At 38.0% G+C, this 25449-nt stretch overlaps 1 protein-coding gene and 1 pseudogene across 3 annotated transcripts in view; both read left to right on the plus strand.

Moving 5' to 3' along the window:
- The window catches only part of LOC125868052 (2-alkenal reductase (NADP(+)-dependent)-like), a 167387-nt gene that overhangs the window by 4251 nt on the left and 137687 nt on the right, over window positions 1-25449 (plus strand). The window contains exon 1 of one of the 3 annotated variants that reach the window (XM_049548651.1): window positions 15089-15107. The exons of the other annotated variants lie outside the window; for them this stretch is intronic. The gene's annotated coding sequence lies outside the window, so the exon portion shown is untranslated. Of the gene's footprint in view, window positions 1-15088; window positions 15108-25449 lie in introns of those variants that run through there. 3 annotated transcript variants of the gene reach the window in all.
- On the plus strand, window positions 138-24771 carry LOC125867120 (probable sugar phosphate/phosphate translocator At1g06470; annotated as a pseudogene).

Consider the following 25449-nt stretch of genomic DNA (forward strand, 5'->3'; position numbering starts at 1 on the left):
AAAAAAGATTTATTTTGATTAACTAAATTTTAGTAATTAAATTTTACTTATATCAATTTAGGAAAAATAAAATGAAGAGGAGCCGGATCCAGATATATTGTTGGACAATTCTCGATTCACATAAATTGAAGTGAGAAATGGCAGAGGAAGTGATGAACAACAAACGGATCATTCTAAAACATTATGTGGAAGGTTATCCTAAGGAATCTGATATGGAATTTAAGAATAACAACATTAAATTGAAACAATTTACAAGTGAGTTTAAATTTCCCATGTAATTGTGTAGACCTTGGATGTTTTTTTATTTAACATTATATAGGGGTGTTTGGTAATGATGAGTATATTTTCTTAGAAAATGAATGAGTTTCATATTTATTTTCTTATATTTAATACGCGTAAGTAAAAAATATTTGTGTATAATCTAGATAAATACTATGTGAGGTAGGCGTGTGGGATATATATTGCTTTCCGGTGGGGATGAGAGTTTAGATAAAGTGTGTTAGAGAACGGGAGGAGGACACAATTGAAGTGGAATTTCATTTGTGAAACTTATTTTCCTACTTCGAAGATAACTTTTACGATACGAACATGAAAAAATTACTGGGCATACGATTTTGATACCTTCGTATCTGAGTTCTCAAAATCTCACTCAAACGGTGCTGAGTTGGAATCCCATTCTAACTAAGGATTGTTGTGGTTTCGGAGGATCCAACTACATGAGAACCAGGAATGGAGGGCTTCACCCCCCCCCCCCCCCCNCCCCTTCCGCCTGACTCTTTGGTCTTAAGAACGTTGGTTTTAAGAATGAGTCTTTGCCCTTCTCCGACCCTAACTGCCCAACCTTAGAGCGGACAGCTAATGCGCTCCACTTATTGAACAGGATTCTATGGTCGGTTTGTGACCCCCGGATGCCGAAGCCATCCTTGGGGTGATCTCATAGTTCCTACGGGGTGGAGATGATGGGATCGGTCCATGGATTTTCCTTCCTTTTCTTTTGTTGCATTTCACTCAAAGGGTTGAATGGAGATAGTGCATCAAGCTGTTCGCTAGGGCCAACTTGATCCTATTCCCCAGAGATCTCAGATGAGAGATATCTGGGAGAGAAAAATGTTTCCTCAGCGCACCATATTTCATTTTTCATATCTTGATAATGTTTCTCATAAGTACTTTTCTTTTCTGTTATATTATAGCCTATCACAGGATGTGGAGTGGCAAAAGTTTTGAAGTCTGGTGATTCAAATTTCCAAGAAGGGGTAGTGGTGATTTTGGTAGTGGAGAAGATAGGTATGTTTCATTTGAGGTGGAGAATGGTTCATCGAGTCATCGAGGATCTATCGATGATGACATTGAATATGGTGATAGTGATGATGATGATGATGATAATCGCTCAGCTTTCTCGGATTACCATGACTCACCACAGCTAGTTTCAAAGAATGGTGTTGCTGAAATTGATGTGTTGAAGACATTTTTCTTTATACTTGTATGGTATTGTGTCAGCTTGTTCTTGACATTGTAAGTATTGAATTTCGTCGCATTTTGTCCTTTTTTTCATTGATGTGTATTGAATTATTTGTAGTAATGATTATATATTAGAGATTCATATGCCAGTAGAAAATGTGGATAACTTTTCTATTTTATTTCGTAAAATGTTGGCCTAAGATGAATTGAGATGGGGAACATGACCAATGAGGACTGAGACGTAGTAGTTATTGTTGTTGCTGTATATTGAAGCTTCAGAAATATTTTTCTCATGTTCATACGTTTACTTCAGGCCGATGCTTTCTAGGAGTTTTGTAGGACTATATTATTGAGATTCAAAGAAGAAGCAAAAGGAACTACTTACTGTTAGTTAAATAAATCAGCTGCTGCTTGAAGTTGCTAGTTGTAGTTAGAGGTTTGTTATAAAGTTTGTTATGCAAGAGCACGTGTTACACATGTGTTAGTTACAGATGAGTCGGTGCACTTTATATATAAAAGAGTGCATTTGTAATGTAGAAAATAACACAAAAAACAGATCATTCTGATTTCATTGAAAAGAAATGTAAGGGTTTTTTCTCTCTAGTTCTGCATCTGGTATTTTGAAGAATATAGCTTAGATTCTACAATTTAACATGGTATCAGAGCTTTTAGGTTGAAGATCAGACCACCATTGACGTTATCCAGCTTGACGAGATCGAAATTCAAGTTCTCAACCATCGATAATGGTTGAAACTCAGAATATACAAAGCACAGAGGTTTCTTCAGTAGATCCTCAAACAGATCACAATCATCCGTTGCATCTACAAGCTTCAGATGTTCCCGGAGTCGCTTTAATNATTAATTGATAGTTTCATACTAGATTTCAAGTCAGATATACCTAGGTACATGTATTTTTGCTACTAGATACATTCTGAAATACAGATACATAGGAAGAGAGGGAGTGAGAGAGGAGAAGGAGAGATGAGAGAGGCGAGAGGCAAGCGAAAGAGTTAGTGTATCCCAGATATATGCAAATTACACTAAATACATGTAATATGAGTGAGAGAGTCAGTGTTTCCAGATACATATGAATTATCCTTGAATACAGTATATCATGGATGTGTCGCATACATGTGTTTGGGAACTGAAATCTGACACAAACAATAATTTCAAAGAGGCACATAATTAAACTCTACTAAAGAAATTCTTTTCGTTTGCCCTTGAACTTATTTAGGCAAATAACAATAATTTTTAATAAAATAAACAACAATAAAATACATGGTGAATAGCAATGATCATTAGAGTAAATATAATGTATTTTATTAATATTGAAGTTGTTATGAGTTAGCTAATTATAATAGTTAGTTTACTTGTCTAATCAGTTAGTTAGTCTATTCAATTAATTAGTTAGAATAAGTTTGTTACTGATTCCTTTCTGTTAACATGTCAACTCACTAGTTAGTTAGAGTTTTTGATTTTCTCATTCTGTATAAATGTGTACTCCTGTCATAATGGAAATCAGTTAATTGATTCTTCCCAATTCTGTGTCTTCCTCTCTGTTCTCTCTCTTTGTTAATTGCATCCATGGATGATTAGCCATGGTCATGAGGTATTCTTCACATGGTATCAGAGCACGAGGTATTTCAATTTGTCTGTGCTTCTATACATCATCTTCGATCTTATTCTGTTTCTGTGTTGATTTTTCGATCGTTTTGCTAGTTTGAGTTTTTGGATCTGCTTCTGTGTTGATTTTTCGATTGTTTTGCTAGTTTGAGTTTTTGGATCCGCTGTGTTTCTTCACTTAGATCGATTTATTCTTGATGATTTTTTTGTTTTGAATCCATTATGGTGATTGAGAGTGGTCCTTCTTCGACTGAGAATGTTGTGAACAACAATGGCGTTGATAGTACAGATCTGAGTTCCCCATTGTATATGCATCCTTCCGTTAATCCAGTTGTCTCGTTAGTTCAAATTCTTCTTGATGGAGTAGAGTATAGATCATGGAGACGAAGTGTTCTTAGAGTCTTGTTAGTTAAGAATAAGCTGGGTTTCATCAATGGTGATTGCAAGAGACCGATCCAGGAACATCACAATTTCGTCAATGGGGAAGATGTGATGACATGGTTACTTCCTGGATTCTCAACTCTCTGGCTAAGGAAATTGCAGAAAGTGTGGAATATGTTTCTGATTCATTCGAATTGTGGAAGGAGTTGGAAGATCGATATGATCAGACTAATGGTGCAAAGTTATACCAGGTTCAGCGTGAGATCGATGAACTATCACAGGGAAATTTAGACATTACTACTTACTATACTAAGATGAAAAAACTGTGGGAAGAGTTGAGCACATTGCATATCAATGTAACTGTAATTGCACTTTTGGAGCTAAGGATAGTATGTTTAAGGCAGAGCAGGATAGGAGATTGATACAATTCCTTATGGGATTAAATGAGGTCTACACTGTAGTTCGAGGGAATATCCTCATGATGAATCCATTACCTTCCCTAGCACAAACTTTTTCTTTGTTAATACAGGATGAAAAGCAGAGAGAGATTAAACCTATTGCTCAGGTGTTCATGGAGTCTGCAGCTCTGAATGCAGACAATTCAGGGAAGAAGGTCATAGAGTCTGTTGCTTTCAATGCAAATGGTTCGGCAGGAGCAAGTACTTCCAGGTCAATAAGGCCACATTATTCTTCTACAGACAACACAAACACCAATTTTAGAACTAACTATTCTCATACCAATTTCTACATTGGTAACAAGACTCGTATTATATGTGATTACTGCAAGAGACCAGGACACATCAGGGACAAATGCTATAAGTTGCATGGTTACCCACAGACAAACAATTATCCAAATTTTAACAATCAGAATGGATACAGAGACAGAGACAACAATCAGAATTCCAGGTTCAACAAGGGTAAAGGTCTTATGGCTGATGTTCAAGGTGGTTGTTGTTCAGGGGAAGAGGTGCACATGGGAAATCATAATGACACAGGTCCCCAATTGACAAAAGAACAATATACACAATTTGTGGAGCTATTACAACAGTTTCAGACTAAGAAAGACAATGCCAAGTTGATGAACTTTGCTGGTGGTAATGCAAATTTTGCAGGTATGATACCATGTACTTCTTCAATTGAATTTGGCAAGTTATCTTGCAGATGTTCTCACAACAAGATTGACTCTTGGATCCTTGACTCAGGAGCCTCCAATCATATGATTTTTGACATAAAATTCCTAACAAACATTACTTATCTCCCTTGCCCCTTATTGATTACCTTACAAAATGGTTACAAGGTAAAAGTTGTGAAAATTGGTAGTGTGGTACTTGTATCAAACATTGTTTTACAAGAAGTGTTGTATGTGCCTTCTTTTAAGTACAATCTTGTTTCCATTAATTGTCTTTCAAAATTCATACCTAAAAGCATTGTGCACTTTTCTGAATCCTCATGCATTATGCAGGCCCCTTCAATGAAGAGGCCTCTGGTCATTGGTGAAGCAAAAGATGGACTATATTTTCTATGTTCTAAGTGTCTTGGTGCTGCATGTGCTGCTTCAACTACTTCCACTACTGGCTGCATGTCAAGTCAAGATGTTTTCAATTCTAAGTTTGTTTCTTTTCCTCATGTAAACACAGTACATATGATTCTAAGTCCAAGTCTATTTCCTTTCCTGCTTCTTCATGTACATGTACTCAACACTGTGTTTTAGTCAATAACAGTCCTAATATTTCTGCTTCTTTTCTGACTCATGCTTGCAATGATGTGAATGTGTTGTGGCATAATAGACTTGGACATGTACCTTTTGTGAAAATGAGGGAAATTAAGTCCATACCTGAGAAGTTTTCTGCCAAACAACCTTTTCTTTGTAATATTTGCCCAATGGCAAGGCAAGAAAGACTACCTTTTCCTCACAACACCCAAACTTCTACCAGAATCTTTCAATTGCTACATATAGATCTATGGGGTCCCTATCACATGGTGACACATGATAACTATAGGTATTTTGTCACTCTTGTTGATGATTATAGCAGATGTACATGGACTCAATTGTTGACCTGTAAAAGTAACACCTTAGAAGTTATCAAAAATTTCTTGTCTATGATTGAAACTCAATTCAACACTTGTGTTCAAACCATAAGAACTGACAATGGGCTTGAATTTGTAAATATTGAAACCACAACCTTTCTTAAAGCCAAGGGAATAATCCATGAGAAAACATGTCCCTACACACCACAACAAAATGGGGTGGTGGAAAGAAAACATAAGTACTTGTTAGAAACTGCCAGGGCTTTCCTTTTTCAATCCAAATTGCCTCTTAAATACTGGAGTGAGTGTGTGTTGTGTGCCACATACATTATTAACAGGCTCCCCACTTCTCATATGAAAGGCAAATGTCCTTATGAACTATTATATAACACTAAACCAGTTTACTCCCACATGAGAACATTTGGCTGCCTATGCTATCCTACTCTTCCAAAACCTCATAGGGACAAATTCCAAGCCAAGACCACACCACACATCTTCCTAGGTTATCCTTTTAGATCAAAAGGTTACAAAGTTCTCAGTCTAGCCACTAAAAAGATACACATCTCCAGGGATGCAGTTTTTAAAGAAAACATTTTTCCTTTTGTTGTTCTTCCTGGTGTCTCTTCTTTTCCTTCTGTCTTGCATTATGTGCCCTTCATAGATACTGTGCATCCTAACACTGTGTCACACCCCGAGCCTACACCCTGGGCGGGACCGGCACCCGGAGACCATTTCTGGCCCCAAGCGAACCCTTGGCCTGACTTTCTTAACTCAGCGAAAACCTAACTCAACAGAATAACTCAATGCAAATGCAAGGTTACAAAATAACTTAACTTATAAAATATGGCCGCAAAGGGCAACTCGAATCTCAAAATAGAATATTTACATATATACATAGATGAGAGACTCAAAACTAACTGACTGACTGTCTGTCTATGAAACCTCTAAAATACTGAGATGGATGTTGGGACAGGCCCTACAACACCCTAATGAAACAAAACTAAGAACACAAAATAATTGAGTCCTCCGGAATGCAAGGAGGCTCACCACTGACTCTGGAGTGCTCAGTTAGATCAACGACGTGCAGGATGCTGATCCGAGGTACCTGTATCTGCATCGTTATAGGATGCAGGTCAACTGGCATCAGTACATTGAATGTACGAGTATGCGAGCTGGAAAGTTAAACCACAACTTAAGCTTGAAAGGAGTACAAAAGAACACTTACCTTGGCTCTGTTCGACTTATGAATAACTAAACTCAATATATAAGCAATAAGACACATGCAATATATAAAGCTTGCAAAATAATGTAAACAACTTAGCTCGTTAATGATAAAACAATAGCAAACTCAACTTTACTTATATAAAAGTAATATAACTTTAGTGGGAGATTCTTTAACCGACAACCACCACTATGAGCCCTAGTGGCGGTACAACGTTTTACCTCACGTTGCCCAAGGACCATCCTATACCTAGCCGTGATATAGGAAGCTATCTTTACTAAGTGGATCCACAAGCTTAACTTTCGTGATCATCTAAAAAGTATGACCCGAGAAAATCCCATGTTGGCCGCATGGTTCTTATGGTGAGTTGAGTTAATATGAACTCGTGTCCCTAACTCGGTGCTCAAGACTACTCCCAAAAATATACTTTAGCTCATAAGTGTTCTAAACACATCTTTCTTTAGTTTGAGATAATTTCTCAAAATCTAGCCCAAAAGCTCTCTTGGAATCGATGTTCCTCTCTTACTCAAATGTAAAAACATTTAGAAACTTCTTTGGGAAATACATAGTTCCCTAATAACTTTTGAGAAATGGACTCGACTTTATGCTCTTGACTTAACTTGAAACTTGAGACTCTTCACTTGGCTTGAACTCTATACTCCTTACTCGACTTGAAACTTGAGCCTTAAAACGAAGGTAAACGTTTAATAACGACTCTTGAAAAGCTTTAGAGACTTGCTTGAACTTACTTCTTAACTTTTCTTGACTTGACTCTAACTTCACTTTAACTTGATACTAACTTGCCTTGAATTGGATTATGGATTCAAGGTATATGATCACATGTTTATGGATGAATTCGGGATGTCTAAATGTACCTTAGAGTGTTGGAAACAACTATAAAACATAGGTACAATACCAAGGAACATGCATGAGAAAGTGTGAAAAGAAAAGGGGAACTTGGCGTCCTTGGCGCTCTGCAAGGCGCGGAGCGCCAGCCCTTGAAGCTCAGAAGGGACTTGCTGGCGCTCTGCTAGGCGCGGCGCCCCAAGGGAGAGAGCTCAGAAGCCCTTTTGGGAGGCGCTGGCAGGCGCAACGCCCCACCCCTTTCCCCTAGAAAACTCGACTTCTCTCCCTCATTTTCCCAACTTTAAACCACCCTAACTCCAAGGGTTTCAATCCCAAACACTAAGGATCCTAAAATCCCTCAACATACAAGAGATTCAACTCAAAAGCACAACCAAAATCATGTCCCAAATCAACAAGAACCTCAACAACACAATCAACACATCAACAACACAACCAGCAACTTCAACAACACAACCATTCTTTTCTCAATAATAAAAATGAGTTTGGTGTGTGGGGGAAAGGATCAACCCAACACTAAGAACTCACATACCTAGTTGGGATCACCCCCGACGATATCCACGACGGAAACTTGCTTGATCTCTTCTTTCTCCTCTTTTTCTCCTCTTCTTTTATTCTTCTCCTCCTCTTCACTCTCAAGCCCTAGCTCTCACCCTTTAAAATGGGACCAAATGATCCAAAAATCAGTCTAACACAACAATATAACCCCAAAAGAAATGGCTAGGGAAAAGACCAAAATGCCTTTAAAATTTCCGGACGGATTCCCTGCCAACTGCCCTACTTTCAAAAGGCATAACTTGCTCATACGAACTCGGAATCGAGCAAACTCGGCGGCGTTGGAAAGATCATTCCAAGGACTTTTCAAACATAACTGGAACTACTCCTAAATCATCCTGAGATAGGAGTTATGACTGCTCAAAGTTGGCCAAAACTCACGGATTTCCCACACTTAACCAAATTTCCAGATTTTGATTTTTTCAAAAAAAAAAAAGACTATTTCTGATTTTTAAGCCTCTTCATAGTTATTTCAACTTACCGGATGTTACAATATCTCCCCCTTGGGAACATTCGTGCTCGAATGAGGTTACTCTTACAAGGCTAAGGGTGCAACATCAACTCAAACACCCAACAAGCAACTATGCAAACGCAACAACAACAACAACATGTTCATGATGATCAAAAGAGCACTAAGAGGGAAATTAATACCTTAATCTGCATTTTCTCCAGATTCAAAGAGATGTGGATATCTCTTCTTCATGTCCTCTTCGGCTTCCCAAGTAGCTTCCTCAACAAATTGGTTCCTCCAAAGGACCTTGACTGAGGCCACATCCTTCGTTCTCAACCTGCGAACCTGGCGATCTAGAATTTGAACAGGAACCTCCTCATAAGATAAGTTATCCTTGATCCTAATACTTTCAGTTGGTAGGATCAATGAAGGATCGCCTATTCACTTCTTCAATATGGAGATATGAATTACCGAATGAACCGCTGCTAGTTCCTGTGGTAACTCCAACTCATAAGCAACATTGCCAATTCTCTTGGCTATGCGGTAAGGTCCAATATACCAGGGACTAAGTTTCCCCTTCTTACCAAACCTCATAACCCCCTTCATGGATGAAACTTTCAAGTATACCCAATCATCTACTTCAAGCTCTAACGCCCTTCTCCTAATATCAGTGTAGGATTTTTTACGACTCTGTGCCATTTTCAACCTCTCTTGAATCACTTTCACTTTCTTCATAGCTTGGTGAACTAAATCTGGTCCTATCAACTGTGCTTCACCAACTTCAAACCATCCAATAGGAGATCTACATCTTCTCCCATAAAGAGCTTCATATGGAGCCATCTGGATGCTAGAGTGATAACTGTTGTTGTAGGCAAACTCAATGAGAGGTAGGTGATCATCCCAACTCCCTTTGAAATCGATCACACAAGCCCTCAACATATCTTCTAGAGTCTGGATAGTGCGCTCTGCTTGCCTATCAGTCTAAGGATGAAAGACGGTACTTAAGTTCACCTTCGAACCCAAGCCTTTCTGAAAAGATTTCCAGAACTGTGCAGTAAACTGTGCACCTCTATCTGAAATAATGGAGATTGGGACTCCATGAAGTCACACTATCTCTTGAACATACAACTTGGCATAATCTTCTGCTGTATTGGTAGTCTTTATTAGTAGAAAATGAGCTGACTTTGTCATTCGGTAGACAATTACCCAAATAGAATCATGATGTCTGCGAGACCTTGGCAACCCTGTGATGAAATCCATATTGATCATCTCCCACTTCCATTTTGAAAGTTCTATTCTCTGAGCCAAACCAACAGGCCTTTGGTGTTCAGCTTTCACTTGCTGGCAATTTGGACACTTAGCGACAAACTCTGAAATGCCCTTCTTCATGCCATTCCACCAATAAACTTCTCTCAAGTCACGACACATCTTCGTGGAACCCGGATGAATGAAATATCTGGAGCTATGAGTTTCCTCCATAATCCTCTCTTGGAGTCCACCTACCATAGGTACACACAATCTACCTTGATATCTCAATGCACCATCTCCCCCTTGTTCAAAAGCTAATACTCTTTGCTTTTGAACATTTGCCTTCAACTCAAGCAAAATGGGATCTTGATCTTGTTTCTCTTTCACTTATGACACTAGTGATGACTCGGCCCCATTCACCACCGCTATTCCTCCTTCTGCGGAATCTGTAAGTCTGACTCCCAGGCATGCCAGTCTGTGTATATCTTTTGCTAACTCTCTCCTTCCTTCTTCAATATGGGCGGTGCTACCCATAGACAACCTGCTCAAAGAATCAGCAACAACATTAGCCTAACCTGGGTGATAAAGAATACTCAGGTCATAATCCTTGAGTAACTCTAACCACCTTCTCTGTCTGAGATTAAGCTCTTTCTGAGTAAGCACATATTAAAGGCTCTTGTGATCATTGAATATATCAACATGCACACCATACAAGTAATGACGCCATATCTTCAAAGTGAACACTACAGCCGCTAATTCTAAGTCATAGGTTGGGTAGTTCTTCTCATGAACCTTCAACTGTCTGGAGGCATAAGCTATAACCTTGCCATTCTGCATTAAGACACAACCCAAACCAATTCTAGATGCATCACAATATACCATAAAACCTTGAGTACCTTCTGGTAACGTCAATACTGGAGCTGTAATCAACCTCTTTTTCAATTCCTGAAAGCTGTTCTCACAAGCTTCGGACCATTGAAATTTCACTGTCCCAAATCAACAAGAACCTCAACAACACAATCAACACATCAACAACACAACCAAAATCATGTCCCAAATCAACAAGAACCTCAATAACACAATCAACACATCAACAACACAACTAGCAACTTCAACAACACAACCATTCTTTTCTCAATAATAAAAATGAGTTTGGTGTGTGGGGGAAAGGATCAACCCAACACTAAGAACTCACATACCTAGTTGGGATCACCCCCGACGATATCCACGACGGAAACTTGCTTGATCTCTTCTTTCTCCTCTTTTTCTCCTCTTCTTTTATTCTTCTCCTCCTCTTCACTCTCAAGCCCTAGCTCTCACCCTTTAAAATGGGACCAAATGATCCAAAAATCAGCCTAACACAAAAATATAACCCCAAAAGAAATGGCTAGGGAAAAGACCAAAATGCCCTTAAAATTTCCGGACGGATTCCCTGCCAACTGCCCAACTTTCAAAGGGTATAACTTGCTCATACGAACTCGGAATCGAGCAAACTCGGTGGCGTTGGAAAGATCATTCCAAGGGCTTTTCAAACATAACTGGAACTACTCCTAAATCATCCTGAGATAGGAGTTATGACTGCTCAAAGTTGGCCAAAACTCACTGATTTCCCACACTTAACCAAATTTCCAGATTTTGAATTTTTCAAAAAAAAAGTCTATTTCCGATTTTTAAGCCTCTTCATAGTTATTTCAACTTACTAGATGTTACACACTGAGTCACAAGTTGTACAACATGTTGAAAATAATGTAATTGAAGCAAGTGACACTTTACCTCACACTTCACTTAATCATGTAACTGATTCTCCTACCACCATTCAGCCCTCTAATCCTGAACCCACAGTCTACTGCAGACCCTCTAGACCACATAAATTACCCACGTACCTTCATGATTATGTTCTTCCCAGACCTATGACTAAACCTCTACAGAATTCAAATATTTCCCTGAACACTGCCTTCTCCAAACACCAACATATACCACCTGAAGTCTTGGCACTTGAGAGTCCATCACTTGTGAGAAATGTCAGTAATGATGATGAACCTTCTTCATATGGGGAGGCTGTTATGAACCTGCCTGGCAACATGCCATGACACAGGAGTTTGAGCCATTACATACAAACCACACTTGGGATCTTGTTAATCAACCTAGTGGCAAGAAGGCCATTGGCTGTAGGTGGATCTATAAGGTAAAACATAAGGCTGATGGGACCATCGAAAGATTCAAAGCAAGACTTGTAGTAAAGGGATACACCCAAGAAGCTGGAGTTGATTATACAGAAACTTTTTCACCAGTGATTAAGATGACAACTGTGAGAGCTTTACTGGCCACAGCTGTAAAGAAGGGCTGGAATATATTTCAACTTGATGTAAATAATGCATTCCTTCCTGGAGATTTACATGAAGAGGTATATATGGAGGTTCCCCCAGGATTAGTAGTACACAAACCTGGGATGGTATGTAAACTAAACAAGTCCCTATATGGTCTTAAACAAGCCAGCAGGCAGTGGTATGCCAAACTGGCTGAGGCTTTATATTTAAAGGGGTATACTCACTCATTGAATGACTATTCCTTGTTCCATAAGAAGTCTGAAAATTCCAGCTTTTTTGTTGTTGTCTATGTAGATGATGTAATTCTAACAGGCACAAGTGATTATGAGATTGAAGAACACAAAATCTTCCTCCATGACATGTTTAAGATTAAGGACTTGGGAAGGTTACACTATTTTCTTGGGATGGAAGTACTCTACAAGGAGGATGGACTTATTATCTCTCAAAGGAAGTTTGTTCTTGACATGTTAAAAGACTACAAAGTTGCAAGTATGAGCAGTTGCACCTCTCCACTTGACCCTGCAGTGAAACTATATGCCAAGGAATGAGCTCCCTTATCAGAACCTCTCTTTTATAGAAAGCTTGTTGGGAAGCTGAATTTCTTGACTAATACTAGAATGGATATATCATACAGTGTGCAGCATCTCAGCCAATTTATGCAGGACCCTAGAAAACCACATTTACAAGCAACTTTTCATATACTGAGATACCTCAAAGCAGACCCCACTCTGGGAATTTTCATGTCCAAAGATCAATCATACAATGTTAAGGCCTATTGTGACTCTGACTGGGCTGCATGCCCTGACACCAGGAAGTCAGTAAGCGGTTATATTGTCTTGTTAGGCAACAGTCCACTCAGCTGGAAGTCCAAGAAACAAGAGACTATATCTTTATCTTCAGCAGAAGCAGAGTATAGGGCTCTCAGGAAAGTTGCACGAGAATTAGTTTGGCTCAACAGATTATTAACAGAACTCACATTGCATTTGCCTACACCTATTGAAGTATACTGCGACAATCAATCTACTCTGCACATAGCTAGAAATCCAGTATTTCATGAACGCACTAAACATATTGAAGTTGACTGTCACTTTGTGAGAAATCTACTTCAGTCAGGCCTCATTTCACTACACCACATAAGCTCTGATAATCAACTGGCATATATATTGACGAAGACATTGACTGGGTTTAAACATTCTACAGCATTGAGCAAGTTGGCAGTGTTCTCTACACCTTCAACTTAAGGGGGGATGTTATGAGTTAGCTAATTATAATAGTTAGTTTACTAGTCTAATCAGTTAGTTAGTCTATTCAATTAATTAGTTAGAACAAGTTTGTTACTGATTCCTTTCTATCAACATGTCAACTCACTAGTTAGTTAGAGTTTTTGATTTTCTCATTCTGTATAAATGTGTACTCCCGTCATAATGGAAATCAGTTAATTGATTCTTCCCAATTCTATGTCTTCCTCTCCGTTCTCTCTCTTTGTTAATTGCATCCATGATGATTAGCCATGGTCATGAGGTATTCTTCACAGAAATATGTGAAAAGAAAAATATTATAGTGTAGCACAAGAGTGTAGGAGGTGTTTATGAAAAAGAGAAGGGCAAAGCTTTTAAATTTGATGGGTAGATATCCTAAGTAGGGAAAATAAAAGGTCGGAAGAGATTAAAGATTGCGAGATTAATAATAATTAATAAAATTAAATATATATAATATAGTAATGATGAGTATATTTTCTTAGAAAATGAATGAGTTTCATATCTATTTTCTTATATTTAATACGCGTAAGTAAAAAATATTTGTGTATAATCTAGATAAATACTATGTCAGGTAGGCGTGTGGGATATATACTGTTTCCCGATGGGAATGAGAGTGTAGATAAAGTGTGTTAGAGAATGGGGAGGACACAACTGAAGTGGAATTTCATTTGTGAAACTTATTTTCCTACTTCCAGGCAAGGGCGGAGCCAACCTTCTGTTAGGGGTTCATCTGAACCCCCTTTGACAAAACTATTACTATTTATACATGGTTAAAATTATTTTCTATGTATATATAATAGATGTCGAACCCCCTTCAGTTAGTTCGTGTGTTTAGTTCTTCAGATATTGAACCCCCTTATTAAAAATCCTAAGTTTGCCACTGCTTCCAAGATAAATTTTACTATACGAACATGAAAAAATTACTGGGCATACGAGTTTGATATAGCCCATTTGATACCTTCGTATCCGAGTTCTCAAAATCTCAATTCAAAGGTGCTGAGTTGGAATCCCATTCTAACTAATGATTCTTGAGGTTCCGGAGGATCCAACTACAGGAGAACCAGGAATGGAGGGCTCCCCCGCCCCCCGTTCCGCCCAACTCTTTGGTCTCAAGAACGCTGGTTTTAAGAATGAGTCATTGCCCTTCTCCGACCCTGACTACCCAGCCTGAGAGCGGACAGCTAATGCGTTCCACTTATTGAACAGGGTCCTATGGTCGATCTGTGACCCCCGGATGCCGAAGCCATCCTTGGGGTGATCTCATAGTTCCTACGAGGTGGAGATGATGGGGTCGGTCCATGGATTTTCCTTCCTTTTCTTTTGCCGCATTACACTCAAAGGGTTGAAGGGAGATAGTGCATCAACCTGTTCACAAGGGCCAACTTGATCCTATTCCCCAGAGATCTCAGATGAGGGAACCTTGGGAGAGAAAAATGTTTCCTCCGCGCACCCTATTTCATTTTTCGTTTCTTGTTCAAGAACTCTTTAGATGTTAGAAACATTGAGGATAAGTAAACTTCATTCTCCCAACTGAATGTTTATTCCATATGTATATATGATATGAATGGATTAACAATTTTTCCTATGATAATGTTTCTCATAAGTACTTCTCTTTTGTGTTATGTTATAGCCTATCACAGGATGTGGGGTGGCTAAAGTTTTGAAGTCTGGTGATTCAAATTTTCAAGAAGGTAATTTAGTTTGGGGAATGACTGGATGGGAGGAGTCTAGTATTGTAACTGCTACTCAGAGTGCTCTGTTTAAAATTCATGACAAGAATGTACCCATATAGAAGATCCCAACTTGTTATAGACTGAGACGTAATTGTTGCTGTTGTTTATTGAAGATTAAAGGATGTTTTTGCTCTTCTCATGTGTTGACATGGGGATCAATAGGTACAATAAAAGTCTTCTTGGGGATAAACTAGGGAAGTTCCCTGCGCCTTTGCTTATGAACACTGTGCACTTTGTGATGCAAGCTGTTTTATCCAAGGCCATTACTGGGTTTTGGCATCAACGATTTCAACCTACAGTGATGATGTCTTGGAGAGACTATTCTTTGAAAGGTAACATCATGACTAATAATGCTCTTTTTTCTTTGGTTACGATAGAGTAGAAAGCTAAAAGTATTTGAAAGGCATATGATGATATAGAGCAGGAAATATGTGTATAATGTGTTTATGCACTTCTCCAGTGGATTTATTTACGAAATGTACAAAGACGAGAGTAGGATTATTAAAGAGCTTGAATGTATGTGAATCGTATGAGTTTACAGTTTCAATTAGCTATAACATGTGATGTAGTTAAGCCACATGTTACACTTATTAGCTCATTACTGATATATCGACAATGGTTTCAAATGAACATTTATGTACACAAATAGAGGCAATTCCTGTTACGTATAAGAATCTCAATTTTTGTTCTAGTTAGCACAGCTGCTTGAAGTTCAATTTTTAGTTCTTCATGAGTTCTAGACATATAATCTCTCATGTCTTTTATTTCTAACCTTTATGTAGGAAACTTTTTCCACGATATCTTAATGTCGTCTATAAATACTGGCTTTCAATATTGTCCTGTTAATTGTTATGTTCACTTCTTAACAACTAATACTATAGACGGCCTTCGCCTTTCACAGTTGTACCAACAGCTCTCACAACAGCAATGCATCCCTTGTTTTCATCTCAGTCACATTTGCCACTATGGTGTGTAACTCTTTCTCCTTATACAGTTTGTGTCAATACTGATACACTGCAAAATTTTCTTCAAAAATTGAGCTCTGAGAAAGCATGCTTGTTAAACTCACGACCCTAACATTTGTCGAGGGCTCTAGTATTTGCGTTTACGTGCCTTGAAATTTATCAGTCACAACTCTCTACCACTAAAGTAAGTGTGATTGTCAAAGCCTTCAAGGGCCACTCAAATAATCGTCTATTATCGATTAGAATAACAGATTTCTTACTTTGTCTTTGTAATTGAACAGAACTTCTTATTTCATATATAAAAACATTACATGTATATATACACTAGCAAAAAGCTATACTAAAGGTAAGAAAATATCCTACAGATCTCTCCTATGATTCTTACAGATTTCTCCTATGATACTGCTGACTATATTAGGTAATAGAATATTTACAACATTCTGTCACACTCCCCCTCAAGCTGGAGCATATATATTGATCATGCCTAGCTTGTTACACAAATAGTTAACTCGAGCTCCAGTCAATGCCTTTGTGAACAAATCAGCTAGTTGCTCTCCTGTCTTTACATAACTCGTGGAAATCAAGTTCTCTTGAATCTTTTCACGAATAAAATGGCAGTCCACCTCGATGTGCTTAGTTCTTTCATGATACACTGGATTTGAGGCGATGTGAAGGGCAGCTTGATTATCACACCAAAGTTTCGATGGTGTGGGATACTTCAACCCAACTTCACTTAAGAGGTGATGTATCCACATAATCTCACTTGTGGATTGTGCCATAGCTCTGTACTCGGATTCTGCACTAGATCGAGATACAACATTTTGTTTCTTACTTCTCCATGATACCAAATTTCCACCCACAAAGACACAGTAGCCAGTAGTAGACCTTCTATCAATCTTGGATCCAGCCCAATCAGCGTCTGCAAAACACTCAATGCGAGTATGTTCATTGTTTCTATATACTATGCCAAGTCCAGGGGCACCTTTCAAGTAACACAATATTTGTTCCAAAGCTGCCCAATGTTTGATTGTAGGCGTGGACATGAATTGACTAACAATACTTACAGCAAAAGAAATATCCGGACGAGTTACAGTGAGATAGTTTAATTTCCCAACTAATCTCCTATATCTCTCTGGATCATCGAATGGATCACCATCATCTTTTGTTAGCTGCGTATTGGGGACCATTGGAGTACTACAAGGCTTGGCTGCTGACTTTCCAGTTTCCTCAAGAAGGTCTAGGATATACTTCCTTTGAGATAAAAATATTCCCTTCTTGCTCCTACTTACTTCTATTCCCAAGAAGTATTTCAACTGTCCCAAATCTTTCGTGTGAAACATAGAATGCAAGAATAATTTGAGAGAAGATATTCCTGCATAATCACTCCCAGTGATGACAATGTCATCCACATATACAACAAGAAGAATAATGCCAACTGCTGATTGTCTGTAAAAGACCGAATGATCACAATTGCTCTTTGTTAGCCCAAACTTCTGAACTACCTCACTAAATTTCCCAAACCAAGCACGTGGACTCTGTTTCAGACCATACAAGGATTTCTTCAACTGACAAACTTTCCCATTCTCCCCCTGAGCAACAAAACCGGGTGGTTGCTCCATATACACTTCTTCTTGGAGATCACCATGAAGAAATGCATTCTTGATATCCAACTGATGTAGTGGCCAATTTTGAGAAGCAGCCAGAGAAATAAACAAGCGGACGGAAGTGAGTTTGGCCACCGGAGAAAAAGTATCAGAATAATCCACCCCATACGTCTGAGCATATCCCTTAGCAACCAATCTGGCTTTAAGCCTAGCCATAGAACCATCAGGATTTACTTTGACTGTAAAAACCCATTTACATCCCACTGCCTTCTTCCCTTTTGGTAAGTCCACCAAATTCCAAGTGTGATTGTCATCTAACGCATGTATCTCATCGAGCATTGCATCATACCACCCAGGGTGATTCAAAGCTTCTCGAACTGTTTTGGGTACAAAGATAGAATCTAGAGAAGCAATCAAAGAGCAAGATGTGGGAGACAAGTGGTCATATGAGATAAAATTAGCAATGGAATATATTGATGGACATTGACGCTTACCTTTGCGAAGAGCAATGGGAATGTCAAGATTTTCTGTTGGAGAGGGATTGACTGGAAGAGGATCTGATGACGAGAGAGTTGGTGCAGGACATGTATCATTGGTCACTTGTCGCCTCGAATAAACTTGAACTATCGGCGGCTTTGTTTGAGCAAGAGGAGCATCAGAAGACACATTTTCCATTGATTGTTCAACACTACCAGGGACTTCTTTATGCTGTTCTGATCTTGATGGAGTGGTCCTATAAATGAGCCATTCTTCTTCTTCCTGCTGCCCCTGAGTGGGAAAAGTGTCGGGAGAGGAAAAAAATGATATGCTTTCAGAGAACACCACATCTATCGACACCATATATCTGTTAAGGGTTGGAGAGTAGCACCGATAACCCTTCTGTAAGCGAGAATATCCCAAAAAGACACACTTCAAGGCCTTTGGATCTAGTTTAGTAATATGGGGTCGCACATCACGAACATAACAAGTACTCCCAAACACCTTTGGTTCTAATGGAAATAATGGCTTATTAGGAAAGAGAACACCATAGGGAATATCACCATTAAGCACTGTGGATGGCATGCGATTAATTAGAAAGCTAGCTGTGGATACTGCATCTGCCCAAAATTGCTTAGGTACCTTCATTTGAAATAGTAAAGCACGAGCTGTCTCAAGCAAATGTCTATTTTTCCTCTCAGCCACTCCATTTTGAGAAGGTGTATCAACACACGAAGATTGATGAAGGATACCATATTGATTCATGTAGTTCTGAAATGATGCTGACATGAATTCCTTAGCATTGTCACTCCTCAATATATGTACAGAAGCATTAAATTGTGTCTTAATCTCAGCACAAAAATTTGAGAAATGGGAGAACACTTCAGAACGATTTTTCATAAAGTAAATCCATGTCATTCGAGAAAAATCATCCACAAAAGTAACAAAATATCTAAACCCAACTTTAGACACAACAGGGCATGGTCCCCAAACATCTGAATGAACTAATTCGAAAGCAAAATCAGCCCGCTTATTATTTCTAGGACTTAACGAGCTTCTATGGTGTTTTGCAAAATGACAAGACTCACAGTCTATTGAAGGTACATTATGAAACTGAGGACATAATTTCTTCAAAACTGGAAGAGAAGGATGTCCCAAACGACAATGTGCTTCAAATGACGAGACGATACTAGAGCAAGCAACTGATGGAGGCGTCCATTCATCAAGAATGTATAGACCGTCTGATACATGTCCTTTACCAATAATCTGCTTCGTCATAAGATCCTGAAAAAGGCAATGATCGGGATATAATGAGACAAAACATTTTAGTTCTTTGGTAAGTTTACTCACGGAAATTAGATTAAAGGCAAGACTAGGTAAGCCTAGCACAGATGACAAAGTAATAGATGAAGTGGGGTTAACGGTCCCAGATCCCTCAATGGTATAACTAGACCCATCAGCTATGGTAACAGAGGATGGTACTTTATGTGCCCGGAATTTAGAAAAAAAATTGGGATTACCTGTCATGTGATCTGTGGCACCCGAATCAATGATCCAGTTGCTTGAGGAGGAAATGAGGCATTTGTTACCTGACTCATTAAGGGAAGGGGCTGGCATTGATTCTTGATACTTTGTAAGTCTAGCATACTCATCAGCGGAGATTGTAACAGTTGAGGGTGAACTCGAAGTGGCAGCAACAGCGGCAGTCTGAGTCTGTTGGTTGCGAAGCTGTAATTTCTTACAGTTTCGCCTTATGTGCCCGGGTTCCTTACAATAGCGACAAGTATTGTCATTGTTCCATCTCCCAGCATCATTGTTTCCTTCTTTGTTATTGTTCCATACCCCAGCATTGTTGTTATTGTTCCACCTTCCCGCATCATTGTTATGGTTCCATTTCCCTGCATCATTGTTATGATTCCATTTTTCTCCATCTTTGTTATTGTTCCATTTTCCTGCATCATTGTTGTTGTTCCATCTCCCTGCATTATTTCTTCCTCCTCCTCCTTTTGCAACAAGCACATTAGTCTGTTGATTGGCTGGAGTACTCTCTGTGCGCAACACCCGACTGAAAACATCTTTGAGAGAAGTGATCTCAGAACTGGAGAGAATCTGTGATTTAGCAGTCTCAAACTCAGAGGGGAGTCCGGCTAAAAAGCTCATTATCGCCATTTGTTCCCTCTGAGCTTGCTGCACCTTGATATCAGTACTGAATGGTAGAAGTACATTCAGTTCCTCGTAGGTTTTCTTGAACTCCATGAAGTATGTAGTGAGTGACTTAGCTTCCTTCTCAGAACGATAGAAAGCCTTAGAAACTTCATAAATCCGAGATAAATTACCTTTTCCAGAGTACAAATACTCCAAATAATCCATTAATTCTTTCACAAACTCACAGTGATTAACCAAACCAACCACTTCGTTATCAATAGAGTTTATGATTTGCAAGATTAGTCTAGCATCATCTCTAAGCCAAGCCTTTTTAGCATCATCGGTTGGAGGATCTTGTATAAGATGATCATCTTTTTCAACACTACGCAAATAGATCCTGATTTTTCTACTCCAATCTAAATAATTAGACCCATTTAATTTAGAATCTGTAATTTTGGATAATGCTGGAACAATTTCAGTCACGGCAGATTTATCCTCAGCCATTTTAACTAATGTTTAGACAATAAATTGATCAAGAAGAACAAAGGATCAAAAAAATCTGCCACCAAACTGGTCGATAAGAGCAATAGATCGACACTAGAACTGACCAAAGCAGTCACAGAAGCAAATGAAAAAAAATACAAACCCGGAAGTCGATGCTGGGACAGCAAGCGCAGATGTAATCTGCCAAACCCAGGATCTTGAGCCCTAGTGGCTCTGATACCATGTAATTGAACAGAACTTCTTATTTCATATATAAAAACATTACATGTATATATACACTAGCAAGAAGCTATACTAAAGGTAAGAAAATATCCTACAGATCTCTCCTATGATTCTTACAGATTTCTGCTATGATACTGCTGACTATATTAGGTAATAGAATATTTACAACATTCTGTCACAGTCTTCTCCTCCCGTAGTCTGATACAAATTCTGGATTCCTAAATGCAATTTATGTCATTGCAGGGTAAATCTGCATCTCCCATCTTTCTCCTATTCTTTGCATTTGCTTTCAGGTACTACTTTTAATCACTGATCTCTTTTATTTTATTGTGCTTTCTATTTGGGGGGGTAGCCGGGCCAGAGGACTCGTATTTCTACTTGATCCTTTGTAATTGATGTACATCCAACAATATTATTCGTAAATGCGACTTTTTATTCCATATGAGGACTTGATAGAATGTGATTGTTAATTCGTTATGGACTAAAGACCTGAAAGCGTCTATGAAATAACTATCTTTGATGAATACGATACATTTGACGGGGCACATATCTAACCTGAATATATGCCTCAATTATTTGTGGAAGGTTGGAGTCTCCAAGTGTAAAGCTACTGGGAATCATCTTGGTAATTTCTGTTGGGATACTATTAACAGGTATGTTCCATGCTTGCATTTAGTTGTCTTGGTATTGTTTTTCATATTTTATATTCTCTTATATGCAAAAGTATTCACAATTTTCATCTTCATCTGTCATTCATAAATCAAATCCGTAACCTTCACTTGTGCACCAGATAAAACGTTTACTTTATCGTACAATATTTTCTCGTTTCACAACTGTCATTGGCAATTTGGATAAACTTGGGTAATCTTCTTAATGAGTGTTTTCGTAAGCTTTATCACCTTGTGGATAACTGTGTCGTTTGTTGATTTACATCCGTTTGGTGGATAAGTCTGACTTTATTTTCTGATAATGCAGTTGCAAAGGAGAAAGAATTTGAGTTTTGGGGATTTGTCTTTGTTATGCTTGCTGCAGTCATGTCTGGATTTCGCTGCAGAGGCGTATCTAGAGGGGGTGCCGTGGGTTCACGTGAACCCATGCTCCCCTCTCTAGATCATATATAGTAGTGTTATATTTTTTTAAAAATAGTTAAATATAGATGTGTGAACCCATGTTCAAAGTATCATATATTAATACGATGATGATTAGGTGCACCTCTCTAACTGAGGATAGAAATTTAAATCTTATATCTATCTTGTCTTTTTGAGTAACACCACTCCAAGTGGTTATCGGTGACACTTTTGACGTTTCAACTAATTTTTCTTTTGTATTTTTGCCTTTAATCTTTCAAAATTTTCAAGTGTCTTACATTGAAAATTCCTAAAAAATTAAGCACTGTAATTTTTTATATAATTAAATCAATTGTGTATATTAAAATTTAAAACTAATAGTATTATATATTTTGAATCTATAGTTTTTAAAATTTAATGGTTCATATTTAGAACCTAATAGTCAAATGATCAAATTTATATTTAAGATACATTTCTTCGTAATCGTGCACCCATTTAACCAAAATCCTGGATACGCCTCTGTTTCGCTGGACTATGACTCAGATTCTTCTGCAGGTTGGATTTTGTGACACTCATTGCATTGTTATAATTTATTTCTCGTTCCGTTGTTTTGTCAATAGTATGTTTGCTTACTTTGTGTATTTTTCTGTTTGTTTTCCCATATCCAACTGGTTGTGCTGAACATAAAACTGGCATAAAGAAAGAAGCCTATGGTAAGGACTATGAACAACTCTTAGCAAATTTTAAACATTCTGGAAATGTTATTATCATCATCATTATTATTAGCAGTCGTAGCAGCAGCGACTGCACCACTACTTAGACTACATCAAATCTGATCTTGTTTTAAAAGGACCGTTCGATGCATGAAGCATCTTGCATTCACGCAGGGTCCAAGGCAGGGCCGCACCTCAAGAGAGTGTGATGTAGGCAGCCTATCCTGACACAAATCAGCGGCTAATTCCACAGCTCAAACCCTGCTTTGTCGTAGTCCTAGTTTTGACCAAATTAATATGTTGATTCATTATTTGTTTTATAGTTTGTGAATAAATTGTGTGATGAAATGCATGCTTTGGTTATTGTAGGTTTAAAAAATCCACTCACACTAATGAGCTATGTTACTCCAGTAATGACTCTTTCAACTGCTGTGTTGTCTCTTATTTTTTATCCGTGGCACGAATTCAGACACACCAATTACTTTGATACGTCATGGCATATAGCTAGAAGTTGTTTGTTGATGCTTTTTGGCGGAACTTTGGCTTTCTTTATGGTATGTATGTGTCTAAGCACTAGTATCAGTTCAATTTGTGGATTTTCTTTCTCGTAGTGGTTTTTTGCTTTTCCTTTCTTTTCCCAGAGAAAATGAAGCCTTCTAATAGGCTTAGTTCGTTTAGAAATGATTATCAATTATTAAAGAACTTGGACGTACATAATGATAACTTCTTCATGCTTACCTAGCAACGTTTGTTTACTGCAGGTGTTGACGGAATATATTCTTGTGTCTATCACAAGTGCAGTAACAGTGACAATAGCGGGAGTTGTAAAGGAGGCGGTAACTATCTTGGTACGTCGTATAAACCTTGTAGGTTCAACCTTTAAAGTGTTTATCTATGTATTATGTCAAAGCAATTTTATGCACTTTTAAGTCCTATTTTTGCTGGTTGATTGAAGCTTACTTACCTCAAAGATATTGTACTATTCAAACACTGATAGATTGAGATGGGACGTGGATTGCTTCAATCTTGAATATTTTTTGATATTTGTCAAATTTCTATGGTCTATGGAGTCCATGTTTTCAACAATTTGTGTAATATAGCTGGTAATTGTGTAATTTGCTGCCCTGTTCAGGTTGCTGTATTTTATTTTCACGACGACTTTACCTGGATGAAAGGGTTTGGTCTCATGACGATAATGTTTGGTGTCAGTTTGTTTAACTGGTACAAGTAAGTGACTGAATCCTTCATGTTCTAGCAAGAAGTTATCTCGTAATGTCTCGTTCTGCACTGACATTAAAATTAGATTACTGAATACAATATGTGTGTGTTCTGTTTTATGTTATCAATTTATGATCCTCAGTTAGTAGACACCTTAACTTAGCCTCAACTGATCAAAGTAAACACTCCAACTTTAAGAATACACATCTAGATACCTCAACTTGTCCCCACTGAGTCTCGTGGACACCTGACACATAAATTTTGGAGGTGTCTATGTTTGATCCTTTTATAAGTTGGAGTGTTCAACTGACTCAGTGGAGACGAGTTGATGTGTCTGAATGTGCATTCTCAAAGTTGGAGTGTTCAAACTGTTCCTAGCACTTTAGTCGTCCTTAATCAAAACGACAGTATGTTTGCTTAAGCTATAGTAGTTCAATCAAATTGTTGATATCGAGCCATTTTTAGTCGAAAATGTGACTTTGGCATGGTTTAATGGCATGTGTTGAAGTCGTAATTTTTCCATTTTCGTTACTCAGGTATGACAAAATTCATAAAGGTAGCACAAGTGAAGATGAAACTGGATCACCATTTGGATATGCAGCTACCAAGTATGTTATACTTGAAGAAATGGAAGATCAAGACCATGGTCCTTGAAGTATTACATATGACATTCCAACTACGCTGCGCTCTGATGGCGTTTTGTATTTGCAACGAAGAAAAGGGACAAAAGAATGCGTAGATTTTCTAGCAAATGAATGTCAATCGTATACATGAGGAGGATTTCTTAATCAAGGAAGATGAGGAAGTTGAGTTTTTTCACCTAGTAGACTTTAAGACATGTTGCTTATAGAAGATATTAGGACTTGAAAAAGAAACTTACAAAAATGTTACTAGTTAAGAACTAACTACTTAAATACATTACAATATTCGGAATTTTACCATATTTTGGTGCGTCGAGAAAATATGTACTAGGAATAAAATAAAGACTATTTCGCTCGATCTAGCTATCGCCTATAAGTTTCTCAAAAGATTATTTTACAATGTTTAATATTACAAAATTAAAGTGTATTTTGAAACATTATACATATTTTTAAGTTTAAGATCATAAGATTTTAAAAATCGTCTTTACTTTGTTAAATCAATATTATGTATAACCAAGACATACAAATTAAAATTAAGGGAGTAACTTAATTAGTACTAATTTTTTTAAAAAAAAAACAAATTTACCACTAGACAGTGTCTAGCGGTCTTTTATTAAACATACAAAATATCAATAGGGACAAGTACAAGTAAGGGGGGCTAGTCCTTACCTTACTAATCCTAATGAAGTACCTACTGCTACCTAACAAGCATGAAGAAAATAAAAGTTAGAGAGAACTAAGTAT

This window comes from Solanum stenotomum, chromosome 6 (genome assembly GCF_019186545.1).
Source record: "Solanum stenotomum isolate F172 chromosome 6, ASM1918654v1, whole genome shotgun sequence".
In the NCBI taxonomy this organism is placed as follows: Eukaryota; Viridiplantae; Streptophyta; class Magnoliopsida; order Solanales; family Solanaceae; genus Solanum; species Solanum stenotomum.